This window comes from Rattus norvegicus, chromosome 5 (genome assembly GCF_036323735.1).
Source record: "Rattus norvegicus strain BN/NHsdMcwi chromosome 5, GRCr8, whole genome shotgun sequence".
Classification (NCBI taxonomy): domain Eukaryota; kingdom Metazoa; phylum Chordata; class Mammalia; order Rodentia; family Muridae; genus Rattus; species Rattus norvegicus.
The window spans coordinates 23,834,933-23,841,598 of NC_086023.1; the positions used below are offsets into that span (position 1 = coordinate 23,834,933).

Genomic DNA, 6,666 nt, shown 5'->3' on the forward strand with positions numbered 1-6,666 from the left:
TCAGTAACCTGTGTAGAGGGGGGAAGGAAGACAACCTCATATTGTTAGAAAAAGCAAGGCAGGAGGAGGGACTTGGATGGATTCTGAGCTCCTCACTCAAAAGGCATCTATTCTCCCTGTCCTTTAATATCTATCAGCTAAGGCAATAAAGTCTTCTTTGTCTTCAGATCTAAATGACTTACATTCCATTCCAGGGGTTCATCACAGAGTCCTTTGAAAACACGGTGAACTTTTGTTACAAAGACTTTAAGGAGGATTCATAGCCACTGTGCCTCAAGATCTCCATGTCAAGATCCAGGTCAGAAACTTGTATCTCCCTGCCTCAAGATCAGGATCACAGGTGAAGATGTAGAACTCAGCTCCTCCTGCACCATGCCTGCCTGGACGCTGCCATGCTCCCGCCTTGGTGATAATGAACTGAACCTCTGAACCTGATGGGAGCTGGTAGTACACTGGTCATTTGCATGCTGGAGAGGCTAAGAACATAATAATATCCCAACGCACAAAATGAAATGTCCCATCATGCTCAATCTGCTGCTGACAGTGCAAGGGATCCCTATGGAGCTTCTGGTCTGCAGTTGACATTGAAGGCTGAAGATGGATTCTGCTGTCAGTGAAGGATGGTGGCAACAGTAGCAGTAGCAGCAACAGCAAACATCAACAACAGCATGGAATGCAGTCACCAGAGGCAGCCACATCTTCTTATGCAGTGCCAGCCTTGTCTCATAGACAAGATAGTGAAGGTCAGTGTGAACAGATTTGGCCGTATTGGGTGCCTGGTTACCAGGGCTGCCTTCTGCTCTGCATCTGGCAAAGTGGACATTGTTGCCATCAACGACCCCTTCATTGACCTCAACTACATGGTGAACATGTTCCAGTATGACTTTACCCATGGCAAGTTCAACAGCACAGTCAAGGCTGAGAATGGGAAGCTTGTCATCAACAGGGAAGTCCATCACCATCTTCCAGGAGCAAGATCCCGCTAACATCAAATGGGGTGACGCTGGTGCTGAGTATGTCATGGAGTCTACTGGTGTCTTCACCACCATGGAGAAAGCTGGGTCTCACTTGAAGGGTGGGGCCAATAGGGTCATCATCTCCACCCTTTCGGCTGATGCCCCCATGTTTGTGATGGATGTGAACCACGAGAAATATGACAACTCCCTCAAGATTGTCAGCAATGCATCCTGCACCACCAACTGCTTAGCCCCCCTGGCCAAGGTCATCCATGACAACTTTGGCATCGTGGAAGGGCTCATGACCACAGTCCATGCCATCACTGCCACTCAGAAGACTGTAGATGGCCCCTCTGAAAAGCTGTGGCGTGATGGCCACATCCACTGGTACTGCTAAGGCTGTGGGCAAGGTCATCCCAGAGCTAAATGGAAAGTTCACTGGCATGGCCTTCCATGTTCCTACCCTCAATGTATCCATTGTGGATCTGACATGCCGCCTGGAGAAACCTGCCAAGTATGATGACATCAAGAAGGTGGTGAAGCAGGCATTTGAGGGCCCACTAAAGGACATCCTGGACTACACTAAGGACCAGGTTGTCTCCTGCGACTTCAACAGCAACTCTCACTCTTCCACCTTTTATGCTGGGGCTGGCATTGCTCTCAATGACAACTTTGTAAATCTCATCTCCTGGTATGGCAATGAATATGGCTAGAGCAACAGGGTGGTGGACCTCATGGCCTACATGGACTCCAAGGTGTAAGAAACCTTGGACCACTCACCTCAACCCAGCAAGGATACCGAGAACAAGAGACAGGCCCTCAGTTGCTGAGGAGTCTCCATCCCAACTCAGCCCCCAACACTGAGAATCTCCCTCACAATTCCATCCCAGACCCCATAATAACAGGAGGGGCCTAGGGAGCCCTCCCTTCTCTCTTGAATACCATCAATAAAGTTCGCTGCACCCATGAAAAAAAAAAGACTTTAAGACATTCTGCTTGAAAGTATACGCTTTCTTCTCAGACGATGTTGTACCCTTTTCTGGGCACTTAGCTAGGGCACAGATCTGGCTCATCCTGCAGAGAGGTGAGCCCTTGGCCAAAGCATCTGCCCAATGAAATATGATGCCTCTCCTGTTCCAGATTTGGCTCCAAAACACCATATAGGCTCCTAATCACAGTAGAATTAAAATTTGACTAAAAAATAAAATACATTTGTTGAAACATGGAAATTTGGAGGTGTTTGTATAATTAGTCTAATCTTATTAATACTTACATTCAAGTATTTTTACTTTTCTTTTTCTCAGAGATAAAGTTTTTTTTTACAGTTAAAGCTCCCTGAAATAGAGAAATGTATTATGCAAATGCGAAAATGAACGGGTTTACCAGTTCAGGTGTAACATCAAGATACTAGGAGTTTCTCACCTAGGAGGGTCACGGTAAAGGAAATCTCACTGAAGCTGGGACAACACTTGTTGGTAAGTTGTGGGTACAGTTTTAAGGTAATCGGTTGGGAATGGCCTTGATGTAATCACTAGACACATCTGGGAAGTAAAACTGTTATTTATTTTGAAAGGAAAAGCACCTTTTGTAATTATAATACTAGGACAAGAAATACCTACTTGCCTAAATGTAATATCAGTTGGCTCCATAATGAAGAGAAAAGGTCACTGAATAAAATGTCGATCAAGATCAAACGAAAACAAGTTTGTCAATACCCATTAAAACTTCCACAAGAATTCTAAACCACTTCGCCTTGTGATTACAATTTGCAGCTTTACATCTCAGGACCTGGTGTCCTCCTTGCCCTCAAACCGTAATGGGGTTTCATTATGTCAAAGCTCCAGAGTGTTTCCGAAGTTCAGAGTACTGATGGGCGGGCCTGAACATGAGCATCTCTTCTCAGGTGTGCTTCCTCCACACACTGCCTCCCTCCAAGGCTTTGGCCTCCAACTGGATGTTCTCCATGGGGAACCAAAATTCAGTTTGTACTGAAAGTAAAATGTTAGGGCTTACTTTGCATTCAGTAGCCTTTGAAGAATTAAACAGAAGCTTGAAGGCATTTTTTGCCCTTACGGAGCTTAGAATTCAACTCTTGCTCATCAGTCTTGGCTGTAATATGCCCCAGAACATTCCATCACCAACATCCAATCCAAGTTTATTTATTCTAACATATAACAAGCAAAGGTGATTAATATAACAATATATAGGAGAATTGTCTATGTCTAAAAATGTGAGCAAATGCTTGTAGCAGAAATGGGTAACTCTATCAACATTATTACAGTCATCATATGATATACATTAATTAATCAGACTCAAAAATAGATAACTAATAAAAAAAGAAGGTGCGATTAGGCAGTTTATAGTCACATCATTAAAAATGTAACTCTAGGAAGGTGTGATGCCTTCTTATGAAACACAATTGCCTCAGAAAGATCTGCACTCCACTTTTGTGCCTGTGTTCCTGTCGCTTTTCACACAGCGCACAAAAAAGATGTGTGGGAAAGCAGAGCTGTCTTTCATAATTAAGTATGAAACTGCTCTCCTGTAGACTGGAATTTAATGATGCCTTATGATGGCTGCCCTTCCTGTCCTCTGACAGCCACTGTTTCACACAGGAAGCTAATGGAAGTGTACACTGGTGCTTTTGCTTTGCTCTAATCCTTCCCATATCCATAAGTCAGGTAATATTGTATCTCGCCAATAATATTCATCCATATTCACATCCTTCTAGTTTTAAAACTACATCCTGACGCTGACCTTTGCTCAATGGCAAAAGAATGTAGTTTCTGTCTATAAGAAATGCCACGAATATAGTCAGCATAGAAGGGCAGCTGACCTAGCAGAGAATTCTGTGTTGCAGACAGCCAAACCTAGCATCTTTTCACAGACTTTCACAGTTTTGGGTCTTCAGCCAAAAATGTTAATTAATATTGTTATATTCATTAATCACCTTTGATTGCTGGGCACTGGGATCAGCATACCTGGTTTGGGTACAGATGATGAAATGTTCTGAGATCGTTATGGCATGCCCCAAAGAAAACAGATCACCATGGATTTAATCTTAGAACTGAACCTGTGCCCTGGAAAACATCTGAGCATGGACACTGGAGTCTGTTTCTGCTCAGTGGGCTAAGGGTGATATCGGTTTTACATTAGGGCATTTCCTTACTTACCAAGCATCAGCCCGTCTTGACTCCAGAACTTAAGGGACGAACTGGTACCATAGGGGAATGAGATACAAATAGTGTTCTGAGCAGTTTCAACAATTAAATAAAGGAGGTTATAAAAAAATCCCTGTCCCATTTCTCCAGAGATATGATACAAAGGTACATGAGATAATAACCACAAAGATTTGCACAATGTGGTATGAAAATAGTTCTTTAAAGAAGAGCACAGTTACCTTCTCTGCAAGCATCGCACAGATGCATGGCAGCAAGGGCTCCACTCTATCAGCCCTTCCAGTGACTATTCATTTATTGGCAAAGCCTTTCATTGACTTGTACTTTCTGCCAGGTACAATACACTAATGCAATATGTTCATATATTCTTTTATTTTACAGGCATTGGGTGAATTCTATCATAGGCTGAATGAAGGCTTGTCTGGTGAAACTCAATTACTTGTCCGTTAGAAGCTTATGTTCCAACCATGGTACTATTGGGTAAATGAAAGGAAGCAGATCCAATTATTTTGGTTCTTTTTTTTTTTCTGGAGCTGGGGACCGATCCCAGGGCCTTGCGCTTCCTAGGCAAGCGCACTACCACTGAGTTAAATCCCCAACCCCAATTATTTTAAGTGACGAGAGAAAAGGCCAAGCAAGGACCGTACCTTGAGAATATTGGGAAGGAGCAGCTATTTTTGACCACACGCTAAGGAATGTGACATTTAAGATTTGAAGGAGCAAAGGAATGAGCTACAAGCTGCAGGGAAAGCACTCCTGAGCAATGGAAGGATGACTAGGGAGTACCACACACTAATGTCAGGGAGGACAGGACTCTAGGGGCAGAGACAGTAGAGAGAATAGGACAGAGGAACAGCATAGGATACCAAAGAGTTCACACTGGTCATGAAAAGCTCATACGCCATGGAAATCCACCACTGAATCAGGGCACGATCTACTAGGATAGAACAGGACGTCCGGCGGCGGTGCTGTAGATGATGTGACAAAGATGCCAGACAGGAGCAGAGAAACCATTCAAGAAGTCACGATGGGAATCCAGGAACAAAATGAAGGGGGCATGACCTAAGGCGTAGGGAGTAAATGTGGTAGGAGATAACCAGATTCCCTGGATGCTGTGAAGAGAGAAGCACCCGGATTGGCTGATGGCCAATACCACGAGGCCATGAAGCCCCCACCCTGAAGTGGGGAGTAGAGTCCGAGGAAAAGTGGAGAAGTCGGTTCCGGATTTGCTAGACATTTGAGACACCGCCCGAATGCACAGGTTGAGTAAGCAGATACATAGACAAGATTAGAAGGCAAGGGAAAGGTCTAGGTCATATACATCGACTTGGAGAATTTGGAAGCAGACTCATCAAAGCTTGAAGCCTGGTGACGTTTCACAGGAAGAGTGAGAAAAGCCCCCTGGAGCATCCATCTTTAGGTTGTTGAAGGGGGTACGGGTGGGGGTGGGGGAGCTCGGGAGGGTGAGGGGACTGAAGCAAAGGACTTCAGAGAAGCCAAATCTGTGTCTCCACCAAATGAGGAACAGGTTTCAACAAAGGGCTGAGTGGCTGTATCAGCCGCCACCCAGGGATAGACAGATGCTGCATATGGCAAAGCAGAGTCTTGGCAACATGATGGGAAAATTGTGCAGTATCTTGAAAGCCCAACAGATTCAAGAGAATGAGAGGTACACACTGGAGGCAGGACCTACTTGGAGCCGTTGTTCTAAAGAGTGATTGCCAGAAGAAAGAAAAGCTAACAGTTTTCTCTTAGAGCAAGAGAAATAATAACTCTAAATGTGTTCCCTGCCCTATGACTGTTGCAGAAAATTACCAAAGCTTGCCTGGCTGAAAAACAAGAGAAATCTATTTCCTCCAAGGTGGTAGAATCCACAGGTCCACACTCAGCAGCATATAGCACTGTGTTCCCAGATTTGGAGGCTTCAGGGGACATGATGGCCGGCGGGATTCCTTAACTTGTACCTGCATCACTGACCTCAAGTTCTCCAGCCCTGCACCTCTACCTCTCCTGTGTGGCTCCAGCCCTCCTCCACAACTCTCTTACAACGACACATGTATTTGTATTTAGAGCTCAGTGCAGGAGTCCAAGGCCACTTCTCCATCCCATAAGTCCTAGTGTAATCTCTCATATAAGGCCTCTTTTCCTCAGTAACACATTTACAAATGGCGCCTAGCGCACAGCTGTTTGGAGGTCTTCTGGAGGATAACATCGTCCCCCGGAATAGATAGGCCTGTCTTCCTTGTTTGTCCGAGCTTTTGCTCCCCCTCGGAGACTTTGCTACCCCGCTTCTAGCAACCATGAACTGCCCGACCTTGGTTCAGAAGCTTGGTGTGTGTTTCTCCCCGGACAACACAGATTTCAGAGGTGAGTGATGGGACAAGCATTCTACAAGTACCTTTTGTGACAGGACTCAGGAAGTCACTCAGGAGGCGAAGAATAGGGTTAAAAAAAAAAAGAAAAAAGAAAAAAAAAGAAAAGAAAAGAAAAAAGATTTAAAGAGGTTCTTAGATTTTATAGGAAATACTTGT

The 6,666-nt window shown here is 44.6% G+C and overlaps 1 pseudogene; it reads left to right on the forward strand.

The window, feature by feature from the left end:
* The first annotated feature begins 605 nt into the window (after positions 1 to 605).
* LOC134478925 (glyceraldehyde-3-phosphate dehydrogenase-like) lies at positions 606 to 1,699 on the forward strand (annotated as a pseudogene).
* Positions 1,700 to 6,666: the final 4,967 nt, after the last annotated feature.